This window comes from Nothobranchius furzeri, chromosome 2, assembly GCF_043380555.1.
Source record: "Nothobranchius furzeri strain GRZ-AD chromosome 2, NfurGRZ-RIMD1, whole genome shotgun sequence".
NCBI lineage: Eukaryota > Metazoa > Chordata > Actinopteri > Cyprinodontiformes > Nothobranchiidae > Nothobranchius > Nothobranchius furzeri.
In genome coordinates, this window is record NC_091742.1 from 68,465,408 (window position 1) to 68,484,792 (window position 19,385).

The window sequence follows — 19,385 nt, forward strand, 5'->3', positions numbered from 1 at the left end:
TTCCTTTGAACAACCGCAAAACACTTTAAAAACTTAGCCTTTCATTGTACGAATATCTTTAGAAAGTTTCCAGACAAGGGCCTTGGAGATGGTTTGATCGATGTTTCCCCAAGCATGCTTAGTGGTACACGTAACACTTATGCAACTAATACCAGTGACCAAAAGATGAAACATAAAAAAAAAGAGAAAAAAAGTTATCTTCATTTTCCTTTGCTGGCCAATTAGTGGTCAGATCAGGAGGTCCCAATGGTTTAGGGAGGCGTAAATACTAACCGTCATTTCCATTCATTTGTATGCGGCTGCAGGTGCACCTCCTTATTAAGTATTCAAGCCAAAACCTGCCTCCCAAACAGGCCATACATTAACTTCTTTTAGAGCAGCGCCTCAGAGAAGCACTGCATCTCTGTTTGAATCTTCCTCGGTAGACTAAACTTCAGAAGGGGAAAAAAAGAGCCTTTAACACAAAAGAAAGCTGGGATTATCGTCGGGTAAAAGAAAAAAAACTGTTTTGATGATATGTTGTAAAACATTCATAGACAAATGTATCAGATTTTACAGTGTAGTAAAGAGGTTGATGTATGGCTGTCAGGCCGTGTCAGTTTCATAGCCTTTGGACAGCTCTTAACACCACCAATAGGGTCGTAAGAGGGACTCGGCTTACTTTAAATGCGAATTTGACATTTTGGGGTTCATATCTGCTCTCAAGCTGTTTCATTTTTTCTCCCATGCATGCTTATTTCGTCCTTCAGACGTGAAATGTGTTAACCATGTTGTACAACAAAATGCTCTTTTAGAAGATAAATATAATCTAAAAGAATGGCAACACTGATTTGGGAGCAACGGACTGGGTAGCTTTGCAGAGCACTGGTCATTATCTGCAATCATCATTGCTTCTGAACTCTGCAATTATATCTGCAGAAGCGTGTTAAAGCTTTGTGCTCTGGCAGACTTCTCTATCTTGGCCTCCGGAGGTTGTGTTCAAATCTAGCTTGCTAAATATTTCAACCCCCAGAGGACAATTTAAGTAACACTTTAAGGAGAAGAGTGCATGATAGATAATTAAAAGTGCAATCTAAAACATAAGAATTACTTAAAGCAGCGAAAGCAGTTGTGATAATGGATGAAAATAAAACAAATATTGCAGGCAATTGAATTAGAAAACTCTAAATTACATCTAATTATATTACAAAGCCACATTCATTTATTTTTAGCAAATTAATTTGCAAAGAAGTTAGAGTAGAAGTTATAAGAAATAAGAGTGTCCTTTACGGAATTTAGTTTGCACTCTTTCCTTGAAAAGTTCCCCTAATCTCCCACCCCCTCCAACCACACACACACACCCACACACACACACCAAAGTGTGTCCATTGCCATATTTCCCAGAGGTAGATTAGTGTGGAAAAAGCATTGTTTAACCAGCCCAGTCATACTCCTAATCTGGAATTTCTGTTAACTGTAGGGGCTGCATGACTTTTTTTTTTAAAGAGCAAGTCACCCCCTACAAGAAACTTAATTCACTCCCACTTCATGTTTGAAAAATGCAGCAAATGCTGTTGCTTGGCAGACCGAGAGGGCGGAGCCGCTAACAAATACACACACACACAGGCTCACAATGGCACTGTGACATCATAAAGTACCAGATGACATCATAGCATACCTCTTAGCCAATAGCGGTGGCAGATTTAAATTCAAATACAGTGCAGAATTTTTCCCTGACGACGGCACAACACAGAGTTTTAGGCAGAATATCTGAATTTTAACCAAGATGCACTGAACTGCCAAATTATTGACTACAAGTGTCTGCAGCATGATTAGACACTCCTTTATATAGTTTATCAGCAAAAAAAATGTGATTTGGGGGTGACTTGCTCTTTAAAGTCGACCGTCAAGTAATGAAAAGTGAGTCGACTTCGACTAGTCGTTGATGACGTCACACACCTGAAGTGGCTAAAACTGACGATGGGTGACCAAGCGTTTTTTTTCCGACGGGGGGGTGGGGGGTTCGTTGGGAGTTTTTGACAATTATAATTGCACCCACATTTTCAAAGTTAAACACATCTCTTTTAACAACGGTAGTTTCTACTTCAGCCATCTCCCCCCTCCCCCTGCGCAGCAGCCGCAAACTCACTGATGTGCCTGCAGCCTCTCAGAGTTCCTGCTGCTCTAAACATTAAAATAATGATTTCATTTTCTGTTCCTCACTTCTGATTACCTTCAATGGTGTCTGTTTGTTGCAACCACCAGGTACAAAAACAAACTTGTTTTTATTTGACTATTTTTCTGTCCTGCATGTTTATTATCTTCCTGCATCTCCTCTCAATCCTAAAGAAAAACTGCTACCTGGGTTCATATATATTCTTCTTATGAGTTACCTTTGAACTGCGGTTCTAAAAGATCTACCGACCTCAAAAACAGCGGAGTGCGCGCTGTGTGCCGGCCGCACCGGTGAGGTACGTCACCGGAGGACAAAACAGGTGATGCGCTCCGCTCCACGCATCAGGCACAAATAAAAGACAGAAAACATAAAAGGAAATGACCCAACATGAACGATTCGTTTTTAAGGTGGCGACACCTAATTTGATAATGTTACTGTGGCCGTGCTCAGGACGCATGAGCGCGTCAACGATCACAGCTTTGCATGCGCAAGCTGGTTAAGGTTAGGATGGGGGTGAGGGGAAGGTTAAATTGCAAGAGGGTAGAGGTCACGATTTGGTCAAATGTCCGTTTTACGGCGGGTGTCAGATACCGACGCTCTGGCACAGCACGTCGCCTCCCAACGTGCTGGGGCTCGTCACCTGCTGTTTTTTCCCAGGACTGCATCTTGTCGGTCATTATCACGTGACAGCGACTAGTCGATGACAGGCATAAAAAGTCACTACAGAACTGTAAAGTCGACTAGTCGACTAGTTGATACAACCCCTAGTTAACTGTACCGGTTGTAAGCCTAGTAGCCAGTACCATTTGTGTTTATGAAACTGTATTTTAGAATTTGAATGATTGAAATGCTAGCTGTTACCATTCACTTTCATTGTTTATGCTAAGCTAAGGCTAAAAGAATACTGCCAGATTGGATAATGACTGTGTTGGTTACAAAATGCTTTTTCCCACTTATCTAACTGGGTAAAATGGATAAAGACTAAATTTCACTAAGTAACAGTAATAATAATAATTGTCCCAGTTGATAATTCACATAGAAAGAAAAGGTTTTTATGAGGATGATTTTGGCTCAGTTTCCATCCATCCATCCATTTTCAATCGCTTAATCGGAGTTGGGTCGAGGGGAGCAGCCTAAGCCAAGATGCCCAGACTTCCCTCTACCCAGCTACTTGAGCCAGCTCTCCCAGGGGAATCCCAAGGCGTTCCCTGGCCAACCGAGAGACATAGTCCCTCCAGCGTGTCCTGGGTCTTCCTTTAGGTCTCCTCCCAGGTGGACGTGCCTGGAAAACCTCACCAGGGAGGCGTCCAGAAGGCATCTTGACCAGATGCCCGAGCCACCTCAACTGGCTCCTCTCGACATGTAGCCAGTTTAAGAAGATTGAAACAGGATGCTGACATCAAAAGAAAAGGAAAAACAAAAATATGTTTTGTTAAATTCAAATTTTTAAAAAAGTTGCTAAAACAAATCTTTAATACTGTCACCAATATAAACAGTCCTGAACAAAAAAGATGACTGAGTAGTTTTCTTCCCCCAAATTCAGAAAAAAAATACAGGTATATTAAAAGCTAAGCATTATAAAATGCTAACGCTATTTTTTAAAATGCAGCTTTCAAAAATAAGTCATGTTTTGTGCTAAAGCTTAAGCTAATGAGATAAAATTTTAATAAAATGTTGGAATTTCAAAAGAGACATTGGACTAACACACTGTTAACATGTGAAGTCTCCTAAAAATTCTATTGCATCCTTAGAAAACTCGGCCCACAAAAAAAATCAGAAGGCTAACTAAAATTAGAACGTGTAAACTAATGGTTTAAAGATATTGGCCAGACTGCATTAAAATTGTAGAATTGCTGTATAACTACACTTTACCATCTATATAAATATGAACTGGGTTCTGTTTTTTATTTTGTTAAGGAATTTTGTCATAAATTATTACAGAAAATTAAAACTCTCTCCTCCAGAGTGAACTGTGTTCTGCATACATCACTCCAGCACGTAAAACAAGGTAGCTGCTGTTGCTAATATTGTGAATAACTGTATTTTGTTTACTTTTGTGCTTTTAATTATTACGGAAAATTGCGTTTACAGCTGCAGCAAAAGATCTGGGCCATATGCTCGTGTCCTACACGCATTTTTAAATAGCATATGTTTGATCTAAAATAATAACCTATAAATCCATCTAGAACCGCACCGCTACTTCTGGACTCCAGACGAGTCCCGTTAGCATGACTGCAGCAAAACTGCTAACCGTGTTAGGTCCATTAAGGAAAAAACAAATCGTTTGGAAAAGGTACGACACACACAGATATAATCTAAAAAATGATCCCCATATTTCAACAATAGATTCTTCCTGGACCGGTAGAACATCCGTGCCATCCTGGATGCAAACAACGAGCCAAGTTAGCGAGTTACTCCAGCATCAGGAAGATTTGTTCTGTTAAGTTATCAGGTAAATATTATCCAGAGTTATATCAATATATACACGAGGTGGTAAAACTGGCAGCACGTTATTTTATTTATCTGTAGATTGCCGAATTATATTGGGACAGATGATGGAGCTAAGACTAGCTGAGAGCTCCCGGTGGAACACAGAAATGAATTTAACCAAAGTAAAAAATCTGTACAGAGTTTGGTTCTGAAGACGAACAGAATCCTCCCCAGTTTCCAAATCGGGTCGCGGGTCTTCTGAGTCAAACAATCTAAAACATGTTTGCACCTCCGGTAGTGCTATCCAGCTAGCGGGTTCAGAGTTGGGTTGAACTTCTCCGGTAAACCAGTATCCGTTCTCGTCGCCGTATCCCAGAGAAATAAACAAATCTGACTGACTAGCAGATGCTTCAGAAGCTACATCTGACGGATGACACATTGTTCTCTGCAATGTCAAGTGACCGAAAGCACTTTATAGAGAATACTGTTCATTCACTCACTCATTCACATGCTGGTGAAGGTGAATCTACATTGTCTTCCTGAGGAAGGCGGCCATTTGTGCACCACTGGGTCCTCTGACCACATGCAATGCAAGAAAAACTGCTATATATTAACTGTAGAAATCAAGTGGATTTGAAGTCTAGTACTGAAAGAGAAAATAACAATGTGTTTACTCAGTCACAGATCTAGAGACAACTGAACATGTTCTTCAATAGGTTCAGTTCAGGAACAAACCAAGCATCCTCCTCGCCTGTCCCCAGCCAATCACACATCCCATTCTCCTCTGATCCAACATTTTCCTGTAGGGCTGCAACAACGAATCGATGAATTCGATGAAAATCGATTACTAAAAGCGTTGGCAACGAATTGCGTCATCGATTCGTTGTGTCGCACAACTCTTCCAAAAGCGCCCCCCCCCCCCCCCCTTCCCGCCCACCGTTGCGCGCAGACCAGAGCAAGTCAGATCAGCGCGAGGGAGAGCCGCAGATCAGCGCGAGGGAGAGCCGCAGATCAGCGGGAGGGAGAGCCTGCAGACTTGCGCTGCTGCAAACCGGTTCCGCATTGTTGCACAGCGATCCAAGCAGCTGCTTCCAGCGCACGGTCCATTCTCAAAGTGGCACAACCAAAAAACTATAATTAGCACACGATCGTTCTTGTCTGCACATGTTCTCTATTTTCTGTCTTATTTGTGCCTGAAGCTCGCTACTGCGGAGCTCATCACCTGTGCTGTGGTGATGTCACCTCACGCAGCATCGAAAACGCGCTCTCCGCTTTTCGGTCAGGAGATCCCTTTGATCTGCTCAAAAGTAACTGATGAGGTGAAAAAGTAAGAATCCAGGCAACAGATTTTCTGGAGAGTTTAGAGGAGATGCAGGAAGATGAGAGACAGACAGGACAGGAAAATAGTTAAATAAAAACAAGAAAACAAAGTAAAATGTAGGTAGATTTATCTCCACTACACGTTTTTACCAGTAAAAAACAATAAGTTATACACATGTCATATTTATACATCTGATACAATTCAGATCACCTTCAAAACTCAGTCACACACCTAGGGCCGTTTCAAGACATTTTGGGGGCCAAGGCAAAATTTCCCCCCCCATAACTGGGCTCCCCAGAAGCCTCTGTGTAATTCATGCCCTCTCCAGGAGTGTTAGTTAAACAGTGTTTTTAAAAGCCCCTCAGACATTACTGACATGTTCTAATATATCAGATGAAAAACTAAATTATCAGACATGCTGTCTCATCAGCTTCTTTTCTAAACTTGCAAAAAGTAACAAAACCATTTGAAAGTCACTATTTGTGGATTATCTGAAAGTTTCCATGGAGTGTGTGACAACTTATTTTATCATTGATCCTATCGTCTAATCTCACAGCTGAAACAAGCATCCTTAATAATCTGTGCACAGGATGCTTACCGATGCTGTAGTAAAACAAAAGGTATAATAATTTATTATTAATAAAACCTTGTTGCAGCACTAAAGCATAAAAATGAGATTTTGCATTAAATATGCAAAATATTTACATATGAATTGTTTTAGAGCCCTTTTATTGGCAGAATCTGATATTAATTTAGTTCTTACAAAAAATGGGTCCCAACATGGTTTGTGTGGTGTTGCCATAGTGTGACGTCATAGGCACAGATCCCCTGTCCTCTTGTTTGGAAATGGAAATATGATCACCCTACATTAAACAAACTGTCCACCCGGGCTTTTGCGCTGCACAGAGACGCTTTGCTGCCTATGACTTCGAATGTCAGTTGAGAGTCAGTCTCATGCAGAATGACCAATGAAGAGAGGGCCTCAAGTTAAGACCCTCTCCTCATTGGTCAGTCCACACGAGGTGGGTCAAAGGTTACTCTGGGCGGGTTACGTGTTGTCAGGCATTCAAGTATTGAGTATATTTACTGCATATTACAGTAAAATATTCTGTATGTGACCACATTATGGTGATCCTCGGGTCGTGATGATGGAGCCCTTGAATATTGTTGCCCAGGGTACAACAAAGTGTTAATCTGGCCCTGGTTCCGCCGTCACATTCCCGCAGAAACTGGTTGATCACACCGGGGCCAGACTACTAGCATGTGGTTTTACAACCACAATGTCCTCGGAAGCAAAAACGCTTTTAAAAGGGAGGGAGGAGTCCTAACTGTTGCTGCAGGCGTGTTGTGTGAGAGTGCAGTTATATACTGGTTAATATATTTTTGGGTTCAGTTGCTTTCATGTGGCCTAATGTGAGTCTATTTGGGATCATTGGAATGATCAGCAGCATTTCTTGATGTGACTTTATGGCAGTTGCCCAGGGCATCATCGCAAGGAGAATGGCATTCATTTACTTTTGTTTTATTTGGTATTTTTTCAGTCATTTTTGGAAATAGTGATCAATTTTGATTAATTCACAGCCTATGTTTAATTACATTTCAAAATAAATGTCAACAGATGAGATCAAACAAAACAGATGAGAATTGCCCTTAAGCTGTTTAACTTGGACCAAGCATTTTAGGTCACAGATAGATGTAGCTTAGGGTCTCTGTCTATATACCTTATAAGACAATTTAGGTGATGGCATGTTGTTTTTCTGCTATTGAACTGTTTTCTAATAATGTTGTGTTAAATAAAGTGAAGGAAGGAGAGAAATAACGTTTCCCTAGCAGTTTTTAAAAATTTCCCCATGTAATCCGATTAATCGATTAATCGTGTCGAGACCCCATCCGATTAATCGATTATCCAAATAATCGTTTGTTGCAGCCCTATTTTCCTGTCACACGCCAGCTCTTTTGTCCTCTAACGCAGTCATGTACTCTTCTGGTTCTATAAATCTGTCTTCAACCAAGTCAGGAGATGCTGCTGCCCCATTTACCTCCCCCTCCCACCTATCTGTAGATTGCTGAATTATATTGGGATCACAGCATGCCCTTATGAATTGTAAGTTGCTTTGGATCAAAGTGCTAAACGAATAAACATCTGCCTCTAGAAGTCAGGTGAAGAGGCAGCTGGAGAGACTGAACAGGAACAAGGCTGCAGGTCCAGATGGTGTCAGCCCCAGAGTACTGAAGGGCTGTGCAGAGCAGCTCTGTGGGATTCTGCAGCACCTCTTCAACCTCAGCCTGGCCCAGGAGAAGGTTCAAGTCCTGTGGAAGACATCCTGCCTTGTTCCAGTTCCAAAGAAAACTCGCCCATCAGTCAATGACGACTACAGACCGGTTGCCCTGACATCCCACATCATGAAGGTCCTGGAGAGACTCCTGTTGGTCCACCTGAATAAGCAAACTAGGGCATATCAGGACCCGCTGCAGTTTGCTCATCGCCATGGAGTTAGAGTTGAAGATGCCATCATCCAGCTGCTTCAACCAACCCACTGTCATCTGGACAAAGCAGGCAGCACTGTGAGGGTCATGTTCTTTGATTTCTCCAGTGTATTAACACAATCCAGCCTGATATACTGTAATTTGCCAGAAACTCCAGAAGACACAGGTGGGGGCCTCAACTATCACCTGGATTAAAGACTACCTGACAAACAGACCACAGTTTGTGAGGCTGAAGAACCGCACATCAAACCAGGCGATCAGTAACATTGGAGCACCACAGGGGACTGTACTCTCACCATTCCTTTTCACCCTGTACACCTCAGACTTCCAGTACAAATCAGAGACCTGTCATCTACAGAAATACTCAGATGACTCTGCAGTTGTCGGGTGTATCAGAGATGGACAGGAAGCTGAGTACAGAGAGCTGGTGGAGCGCTTTGTGGCATGGTGTGGAAACAATCATCTGACCTTGAACGTGAACAAAACAAAGGAGATGATTTTAGACTTCAGAAGAAACAGGGTGGAGTCAAACACTGTTTCCATCATGGGAGAAGAAGTGGAGGTGGTTGAGGAATACAAATACCTTGGAGTTCACCTGGACAACAGACTGGACTGGAGAAAGAACAGCAAAGCTATTTACAAGAAGGGACACAGCAGACTGCACTTCTTGAGGACGTTTAGGTCCTTCAATGTCTGTAGCAAGATGCTGCAGATTTTCTACAAGTCTTTTGTTGAGTGTAATCTCTTCAGCCATCGTCTGTTGGGGTAGCAGCCTCAGAAGCAGGGACCTGAAAAGGCTCAACAGCCTAATAAAAAAGGCTGGTTCTGTTCTGGGGACGACTGTGGAACCACTGGAGGAGATAATGCAAAGAAGGATTCTCCAGAGAATCAAGAACATGATGGACAACCCTGAGCATTCTCTTCACAAGACTGTCCGACAACGGAAGAGTGTCTTCAGTCAGAGGCTTCTTCAGTTTCGCTGCAACACTGACCACTACTGGAGATCCTTCCTGCCAACAGCCATTGTAATATACAATAACTCTTTGATGACTTGATTATTATTATTATTCTGAGCTACTACAGCAATCAATTTCCCTCTGGGATTAATAAAGTATTTTTTTATTTGAAATAAATTTGAACATTGATTTTTCTCACCATTTCACAGATGGACGTAATTGCCTGGTGCACAGTTTTTTTCCAATCTATAACTTAAGCGTGTCTGTGCAATATTTACTTCACACATGTCAAATTGCACTTTTACAATCTATGTCATAAGTTGCTCAATCTTTTTTTGAATACGCACCAAAAAAAATATCTGATGCCAGACAGCTCACAAGCCCATGCAAAGCCCTTCAAAAAAAGGAAATTGTCTGTTCTTTCCATCAAGCACCAGTCGAAGTCTCCATCTCAACTCTAACCCCATTTCCTGCAATTTAACGTCCAGGGGGGTTGTGAAAGCTGGTGTCAAAACCTTTGTGTCCCAGCTCTTTATGAGACAGGACATCCAAAGTGTTGAGAGGCATGGACCTTGAAGACCTTTTCTTGGCCATGAGCCATTTTTTCCCTGCCTTTTTAAAGCTCTTGCTTCTCTTTCTGTGACATTCCTGCCGGAAAACGTGCCCCAGCTGAGTGACCCGCCTCTCTCCCAACAGCGTGCTAACTCCAGACCTCACTTCTGCAGAGGGTGACATTTAGCCGACAGAAACGGGAACGCGCCATTCCAAATGACCTGACTCATGCATTGTTCTAAAAACGCAAACATCAGTTCATAAATTGTGCGATGGAACCACATCAGCCTGGAATGTTTTAGCTGTCCTGTCAACAGGAAGCGAGAGCTTCCTATCGTTTAAAGCTCACAGGGACAAAACCAGCCAGCAAAATAAACTGTCATCTCCCCTCTCTGAAGATATTTGTGTGATGCTTAGCATGTCAGCATCCAGCCGCGGGGATAAACAACCATTCAGCTGCCAAAGAAGTTTTAAAAATCCATCATTTAGATAGCATGTCTGAGAATCCGAAGCGCTTCTCTTCTTTGCTGGACGTGTTTTCTAATTTGTCAAGCGTATCAGGCTGTGCCACTTGGGATAAGTATAAAAAAGTGTCTTAAGAATAGACTTAAAGGCTTTCATTAACTGCAGTCAGAAGAATAAATGTGGACAGAAAAGAAAAGTGGGAAATGGAAATCAGTTTCTCAGATGTCAAGGTGAACTCTTTGGATTCCCATTCCAAAAGCATTCCATCTGTAATCATAAAATACCTTTATTAATACCTTAATATAACTATATATTTGCAAATAATCTTTTTTAGAGGCGAAAAAATTCCACTGCAAAAAAAAAAAGAATTCCTGTTCGTGTAAAGTGAGGAGTGAATTTTTTCTTGACCGTAGGAATTGTGCAATCTGAAAGGCAGCAATGCTGCAGTTTCTACATGTAAGCTCCTGAACGGTAGCCATGGAGACCGACAGTTTGACAAGAATTGCTCTACTTAATCTCATCTGACTTCATTGTAATTGCCAGCTGCCAAAAAAAAGCAAGACGAACAGTAACTTTTTGTTATCACAACCAGAGTCTGCTAAATTTTCTAAATGAAAAACACAGAATGTGAAAGCTGAACTGTGGTTCACTCTTTTAATCAATACATTTGTAGTGGTCTGTAGTAGGAATGACTGAATACCTTGTAAGTCGTAAGTAAACGTGAGCCAGAGCTGAGCTTTAGACAGCAGGATTGGAACTATTATTTCCTGATATTTTGACATCTCTCTTCTGATTGGCTAAAACCAATGTTTGTTCTGCAAATCAGATGTTTTATCTCCACAAATGACACAAGCCTAAAGGAGTTCTGCTGTGTGGTGGAGTTGCTACCATTTGATGGTTTAACCCTCAATCGAACCCATTAAAGCTGAGTGTCAAGCGGGGAGGCATCGGGTCCCATTTTTAAAATGTCTTTGGTATGGCCCGACTGTGGATTTGAACCCTGATCTCACGGTCTCAGGGCGGACACTCGTACCATTAGGCCCCGAGCCAGTTATGAAGATTAGTTTAAAATTAAGGCTATTTGAGTTTTCTAAGAATTGAAACATATTTTTTCCTACTTTTTGCCAACACAAAGGCAAGCTGTTAGTTCTCAGTGGGGTTCTTGTTTAAAGCGGCAGTGTGTAGTTTCCAGGGCAGTGCATACATACATTTTCAGGGTAGTTTTACACCACATCGCCATGACTGTTGCTAATTGAAATTTGGGTGTTACCTGTGGAGCAGAAAGCACGTGCCCTCAGCGTGACTCCTCAGACTTTGATGGTCCTTCAGTTAATTCCGTCGAGGAAATGGATGCATATCTTAGACCCCATTGTTATGGTTACATGGTAGGAGGCTGCCAATATTTTTCAACGACTGGATATATTTTATTCATTTTCAACGTTTCGATGAATATTTTCAGAATTTAACGGTAAAAATACACATTTTCACTTTAATGCCAACCCTTCCACTACACTTTTCACAACAGCCTGTAGGTGGTGATAATGCCCTAACTTGTCAAATATTAAGATATGAAGAAGAAAACTGGTGAGGTAACTTCTCAAAAGACTTAGATTTATTTGTAATTCTGAGGAATTTTTTTTAATAAGATAATCTCTTCATCAACTCAACATCAGGAGAAAAAAGCTGATACACAGGGGAAAACAAGGCCCTGTTAGATAGCCTGAGACTGGTTTCTACATTGCAGCTAATACAACGTCAGCAAATATTTTTCATCTGTTTTACTCTTGACTTGATAATCAAAATCCTGTTACTGTTGTAACTGGTGCTGAGTACACATTTGTGCAATAAAACTGCTAAAGTACAAGACTAGTTGGTTTAACTTAGCCTAGTGAACTAGACCAAACTTTGCAAAGCAAGAATTTGGTCTAGAAACACTCCACTGGAACCTCTGCAGCCCCTAACAGCATTCTGGCTGGCCAATCACAGCTCTCTAGAGGGGTGTCAAACGCATAAAGAGCTGTGATTGGTCCATAATGGTGGATCAATCATAGTGCTCTATCTGCTTAGTGAACAAATCACAGAGCTTTATCTGCCTTGTGGGCCAATCAGGGCACTCTATATGCCTGGTGGGTGGGATGATGCAACAGAGTGAAACAAGATGGCGACAGCTCGTTTGAAACGGCTTTTACATTAATTATGGACTATTAGAACTTGGGCTTCATTAGAATCAGGAGCAGATAGATGTATTTTAGTGCTTTTTTTTAAATAAAAAATTATGTTTTCTCCATCTTCAACTGCGGACCGCCTCATTTACTGATAGCTGTTGCGGTGAGTATGTCACATTCATTGTCCAGCAGCATGCGGAGATCATTTGAAAGACAACGGTAGAACCCGCCCCACAACCGAGAGCCGTCAATGGAGCATCGCCAGACTAAATAATACATTTATTTAGTCTGGCTTGCCAGGCTAGGTTTAACTGGTTCAACTGCTGTCTTTATTATCCCGACAGTCTGTGAAAAGATGAGTAAAACAAAAAAACATGTAAAAACTTTTCAATAAAAGACAAAGGCAAATGTGCCTAATTTAAAAAAATAAACATCACAAGTGTACATCAGGGTGCATCGTGTTTTCATCCTGCAGACTACAATCCGTTTGTTGCCTGTTATATAAAATTACAAGAGCGCATTTTCAACTCATTTTGAAAGGCAGTGATATATGACAACATTTTTCACAATAAATTGTGATCATTCTTCGTGTTTCATCCGTGTCCATGTGCTCCCAGATCACTAAATTATATTAAAACCTTTTGTAATTTGACGAGTGAAAATGTGTAAAATAATTTTACAACTTATTGAAGCTTCAACGTCCAAACAGGTCAGTTTAAAGGTGCATTATGTAAAAATGTAAAAATGACATCCTGTGGTAAAATTTGGTTACTGCATCCACTTTAAACAGCTGTGGAGCTTTTTGCCGGCCATCGTCAAATTACAGTTGTCGGTGCTGCAGTATTTGCTTGCAAGAGACACAGCAAACCCCACACTCACTGATGGTAAACAGCAGTTACGTCACTCCTTTCTTTGTTTTCAAAGGAGAAAAACTGAAAATCCCTGCAGCCAGCTGGATAAGAAATATGTGTCAGTATAACCTTCCATCCAAAATGAATGAAACAGTACTCTTTTGAGATTATCTCATTGTAAAATTCTCACTATATTCTTACATACTGCACCTTTAAAGCTGCAACTGTAGTCACTTCCTTCGCAACAGCCTTTGAGAAAAACATCTTAAAATATGTCCACTTTAGAAAAGAAAAAACACGACTCAGGAAACACTACTTCACAAGAAAAGGATTTTTCAACATTCATGAAGCGTAGGCTCAACCAAATTCAATGAAAACTTAAGCGCATATGTTTGTATTCAGCCAACAAGGACAAAATGGAGGCCTTCTTTTGTTGCAAAAGAAAATACATGTAATCAAAAATACTGAAGTTGCTGATGTGAAGAAAGAATCCTCACTGGGAAAAAACTGCAATCCGTAGACGGAGTAAAGAAACTGTTTTATAAAAAAAAACAACATGGTTTCCAGAGAGGGCAGCAAATTAACTTGCATTACTATAACGTACAAATCAAAAGGAAGAAATACTTAGGTGTGTTGGAGTGGAATGAACCAAAGCCTAAACAAAAAGTCCAATTAAAGGATCAAAACGACCCCTTGCGAGGCAACAGTTTCTTCCTTTTGGAAAAAAAAAACTTTCATTATCTTTAAATTGAAAAGAAAAACCTGACATTTCAGTGCCCCCCCCCCCCCCCCCAACAATCACTGAATCTGTTTATAAAAAGTTGAATACAACATTGTTCAGCAGTTTGTATTTAGCAACCCCTCCTCCTGCTGTACAATGGGCTCAAATCTAACAGCAGCTCCAGGAAAAGGCAGGGGAACAATTATTTTCATACAGCAGCCGTCCCATCAGACTCTCACACCAGATGTCAGGTTTTTTAATTCCTGTTAGATTAAACTAGATTAGATCCCACCAGGAGCAGCACTTAGCTGAATCTAAACGGATGAGGCTCACTGGAAAGAAAGTGGAGGTTGACTTCAATATTTAGCCAGAAAGCATCAAATGCACTCCTGAGTTTCCCCGAAGACACGGGGGGAAGTCTTTTCTTTTTTTTTATATAAACTACTAGTATAAATTAAAAATGTTTGTTTGTGTATGGGTATGTGTCACCTGCTTAAGGGAAACGCCACCTTACACCTCATATGACAGATGGCACTGCAGTCCCGGACATAATGAATGTAATTGTGAGATAAGGATACAACAAACAGCAGCACAGATGAGAAGCTGACAATGGAAAGAAGTTGTCACACGCATGAGAAAGAAGGAAAAAAATAAAAAGGAGATGCCTAATTAGTAAGGGGAAATTGTCAGATTTTTTAATATTATCAGAATGGTTTCATCACATTCTAGATTGCAAGCATGACATGCCTTCAGAAAGACACGTCCTCTGAAAACTACTCAAATACATCTTGTGTTGCCTTGAACGTCAGCACAAGATGGCAGATTGACAGCAAAACACAGTGGTGCTTCCATTTTTTTTTATTTCTGACTATTTACATCCTTCCATGTCTCATCCAACCGTATTTTCACCATACGTGCATACGGTTTTCAACGCTTCAAAATGTCACATTTTCTTCTCTCAGCAGCTCTTCTCTGCTTTTATAGCTGCAAAAACTAAGAATTTTAATGCTATAAAAATATTCATCCTAATTTTTGGTCAGGTAGCATGTACAGATTCTAGTGTGTTAAAATACATACATTTGAATGATAACAAAAGAGCACAACTCTGCCATCTGCTGATGTAAGCGTGTAACTGCATTCTTGTTAAAATGTGAACTCTGGTTAGGTTAAGCTTCAATCGAGAGGCTATTAGAGATGTAGGAGTAGCATAAAGGAGATAAAAGTCTATTTTTCTGAGTGTATCACGTAAAATTAGGCAACTAAACAGGAAGGTTTTAAATGAACACAGTTCAAGCCCTCGCCACAATATTCCCACATTTTTACCATAAGAAAATAAAGATTCAAAATATAATTGTGATTTCTGCTCTGACCACAGTGTTTGTAATCTGGACAGAACCCGCCACAATAAAAGATTGCTTTTAAAAGAACAGAAGCAATATAGTCCAAAGGATGAACAGGAAATGGGAAACTTTAGCTCTGATTTTTCATTCTGAAATACTTCAAAGATACTCTAGCCGCTCAGAGTTACATTCTTCTCTACAGCCCCCTCTTTCCTGTGTGCATTAAATAATAATACATGTTGTGTTGGCTACTTTTGGTTGCAAAAGTATACATCACCCTGAAAAATTTAAAAATAAATTCTGGCATGTTAAGGAATTTAAATAAATCACTTGAGGGATTTATTGAGTGAAGCATATAAAAAAACCTGCATGCTGTAGGCCTTGTTTGGTTCTTGTAAGGCTACCTATAATAAAATATTCAGATGCTCACACTGCTGCACCTGCCCTCAGAAGAAAAGAAAAAAAAGCACAGGCCTGCTTGCACTAGTGTATTTTCTTCCAAGGCAATCAGCTCCCGCCTCAAGTATATCTCACAAAATAAGAATGTCACCTAAAATATTAGGAAACTTGTAAAACTTCCCATCATATATGCATGATCCAACTCTTCCCAAAGCACTCCTCGTCCGTTTAATAAGACCACATTCCACCGTTTAATAGTGGAAAATCAGATATAAATATTTTTTTAAATTATGATTGTTATAAACGCACCACAGCTCAGATAAGGTGATTGTAAGTAAAGATGGGCTGCAGGAAGGCATGCAGGCGTATGGTCATGGACGTTATTGTCGCCCAGAACTGAATCTGCAGATGAAAGTGAGGATGTGCACACGGACGATAATGCAGAGAAACGTCACACTTACCGCGTTTTTTGGAAATGCGTTGAAGGAAGAGAGGTGGAAAGAATACGAGGGCACGTCCTCGGATTTATTTTAGGGGAAATTCTCTCCAAAAGTGTCTCTCCTCCGGCGTTGCGCACCGTCCTCTGGCGCTTTTTACGCGTGTGAGGAAACAGAATCCAAAGTGTCGCGCGGGTGAAAATCCTCTGGAGAAGAATTTTCCTTTTTTTATTATTAATGAAGAAATTTTTAAAAATGTCAGAATCCCGAGTGAGTCGTCTCCACTGTCCCTTCTTTACATCCCTGAATGCCGGCAGGCAGGCAGGCGACCTCCTCCACAACCCGTCTGGACTGGATGGGGGGTGGGCTACATCACGTCCCTTGATGGTGTGAAGCAAACACCGCAAAAGCAAAAATAAGAAACGGCAACAGAAAAGAAAAGGGGAGGAAAATCCAGGGTGGATTCTGAGAGAACAGAGGGATTTTAGGAGAAAAAGAAGAAGAAAAATCTCCGTAGGGAAGTTGTTTTGGGTCCAGATTCACTGAGCTTTTTGCGGCGACTATGACAAACCAATTGTGCGCACTGGCTGGGAGTAAATCAGTATGAAGAGCCGGAGCTGGGAGAGCCAGTGAAAGGTGAGAGGAGAGCTTGGATGTGTTCTGCCGCTCTCACCGTATACTCGGGCTCCACCTAGCAGCAAACAGCAGAAAACAGGCAGCTCCATGGCACAGCCCCGGGCTGGCCTGGACAGGACACCTGACTTATTATAACAGGTGAGATTTATCTGAAAACCCCGGCAGTCGGTTCTGTTAGATGATTCAAAAGCATCTTGATATTAAAAATCATAAATCTGGTTTATAAAAAGACAGTTACAGCAGTGGTTCACAAAGATGGGGTCGGGACCAGTGGTGCTTCCAAGAAAGGGGTGGCTACAGGCACCCCTTGAAAATTGCTGGCCACCCCACTTGCCACCCCAGAGAAGACCAGTGTTCTTTAATAACTCCGTGTCCGCAGAAGCCAAAAATGTGTCTTATATAATCTGACATACACATGAAATGCAATAAAAAGATTCAATGAATGCATAAACAGAGTTTTTAAAAAGAATATACGGTATGTTGCTGCTCATCGTTTTCAAAACAAAAGTTTCAGTCTTGAGTTTTCGTGGATGTTTCTGCGCAGACAGCCACAGGCAAATTAAACGGTTCTAGAATTCTAAAGCAACTTGTGAAATAACATTCCAAATAACAGTTTGAATTGTCTTTTAGGAAATGTTTGCCTATCTCAAATTTGAGGGAAACATGTTGGATATTGTTTTTTTTTTACTGAAAAAGAACAAAGAAACACTCAATGCATTGCCACACGCTAAACTCTGAGTTACCACAAGGTTCAATTTGATACACGTTAACCTTAAATCTTTTTCTGGCCCTCCCTATAAAATTTTCTCGGGGCGCCACTGACTGTATCACCAAGAACTACAACAGGGGGTCTTGGAATGATTTACAGAAATCAAAATAAAATTGAAAAACCTTTGCTGAAGCTATGTTTATAGCACTTTTTTTTTTAGAAAAACCCAACTAAATTGTAAGAAATTGAATAGAACATGAGCTGAAGCATGTTTGCTTGTGTCCTTAATTATTTAGCTTGTTAACCATATTTGTTTAGTCAGATCACAAATATCTGGGCTCATGTCATGATTGCTTTTTTGTGGGTCTGAAGCAGAAGGAGCCACCAAATTAGAGCAAGTGTGTTCATTTGTAAAAAAAAAAAAAAAAAAAAAAGGTACTCAAGATGGACCTTAACATTTTCTGTACAGATTTTTACTAATACCTTATTCTTAAAAGGGTTTAGACACACCTGAATAAGAGCAAAGAATTTCAACCCAAACACTAAACACCTGTGCCAGTGGACAGGTCCCACACCAGGGGGAGGAGTTTAAGTATCTTAAAGTCTTGGTAATGGGTGAGGTAAAGAGGGAGGTCGACAGGCAGAACGGGAGGCATCTACAGCGATGTGGACACTAAGCCAGAAAGCTAAACTCTCCAGTTACTGATTGATCTTCATTCCAGCCCTCACCTATGGTCATGAGCTGTGGGTAATTACCAAAAACTATCCAGATCACAAATACAAGCAGCCAAAACGAGATTCCTCCAAAGGGTGGCCAGGTTCAGCAGTAGAGATAGAGCGAGGCGAAGAACTCGGACATTTGGTAGAGACTCAGAGTAGAGCCGCTGCTCCTCCAGGTTGAGAGGAGCCATGTGAGGTGGTGAGGGCATTTTCCAAGGATGCCTCCTCCCAGAAAAAGTGTGTTGAGCACATCCAGCTGGCAAGAGGCCACCCATCAAGTCAGAACACACTAGAAGGATTATGTGTTCACCTTGGCCAGGGAAAGCCTTTGGATCCCAGTGGAGCTGGTGGAGGTTGCCAGGGAGAAGACAGTTTCTGCTGGGGCTGCCACCCCTGTGTCCCCAGATAATCTGATGATAACAAACAAATACAGCTCTGTAGAAACTATGTGGCCATTAAAATACATAGCAGTGTAAACTAACAAGAAAATGCTGAAAACTGGTTTGAACTTCAGTAAACTAATATTAGTGAACATTTGTGAAATTTGCATTTTAAAATGTTAATTGTTTTTATCCATAGAGATCTGTATTTTAATGAAAATAAACAAGTTGAACACCATTCATGCTAGCTCTCATAATCTATTAGGTTAGCCTGGTGATGCAACAAATACCAACAAGCGCCTGTCGAAACACTTTAAAATATCTAAACAATCACTTGAAATACAAACAAATGATTGAAAGTTCAAGTGAAGACTGTTTTAACATTTATTTATAATAAACTAAAACTACAGCTTAAAGGTGTAGATTACTTGTTTAATCATTACAATTGTAGTGGTTTCTAGAAGGAACAAATGCCTTGAAGGCAGAACTCTGGGCACAAAAAAGCCCACACACCCCTGTTTCAGCAGGCCAAGTCTGCGACATCACAGCTGAGCTTCAGACGGCAGGATTTGGAGTCTTATTTCCTGATATTTGGTCGTCTCGCCCCGGATTGGATAACAGCAACACAACTCTACCACTGACTTGTAACATGTATGTTTTA

General features: G+C 40.9%; 1 protein-coding gene across 11 annotated transcripts in view; it reads right to left on the bottom strand.

Moving 5' to 3' along the window:
• The window catches only part of LOC107377409 (adhesion G protein-coupled receptor L3), a 410,636-nt gene extending 393,679 nt beyond the window's left edge, over nt 1–16,957 (bottom strand). For 5 of the 11 annotated variants that reach the window (XM_070547650.1, XM_070547654.1, XM_070547651.1 and 2 more), the window contains exon 1: nt 16,304–16,956. The gene's annotated coding sequence lies outside the window, so the exon portion shown is untranslated. Of the gene's footprint in view, nt 1–16,303 lie in introns of all 11 variants that reach the window. The other 6 variants (XM_070547658.1, XM_070547652.1, XM_070547664.1 and 3 more) reach the window with 3 other exon arrangements.
• Nucleotides 16,958–19,385: the final 2,428 nt, after the last annotated feature.